This window comes from Pteropus alecto, unplaced genomic scaffold, assembly GCF_000325575.1.
Source record: "Pteropus alecto unplaced genomic scaffold, ASM32557v1 scaffold43, whole genome shotgun sequence".
NCBI classification, from domain to species: Eukaryota; Metazoa; Chordata; class Mammalia; order Chiroptera; family Pteropodidae; genus Pteropus; species Pteropus alecto.
The window spans coordinates 2,506,330-2,506,597 of NW_006435764.1; positions in this window are offsets into that span (position 1 = coordinate 2,506,330).

Genomic DNA, 268 nt, shown 5'->3' on the forward strand with positions numbered 1-268 from the left:
AGAGCCAGGGAGGAAGGGGTCACGGCCGGGGTCGGGGCAGTGACGGCGCAGCGCCCTCAGGAGAGCTGTCGTCACGTCGACCAAACGCCAAAGCGAGCAGCACATGGATCAAAAAAGGTTTATTTTGAATATTTAATTTAAAAAAATCATACCTATGAGATGTGCTACAGAAATTCAGATACAGTAACTGCGTATAAACCCGACCGGACCGTGGCGAAGCACAGGACGCACCGCTGCCCCGCGGGAGCGGGGACGCCCGCCAGCCACC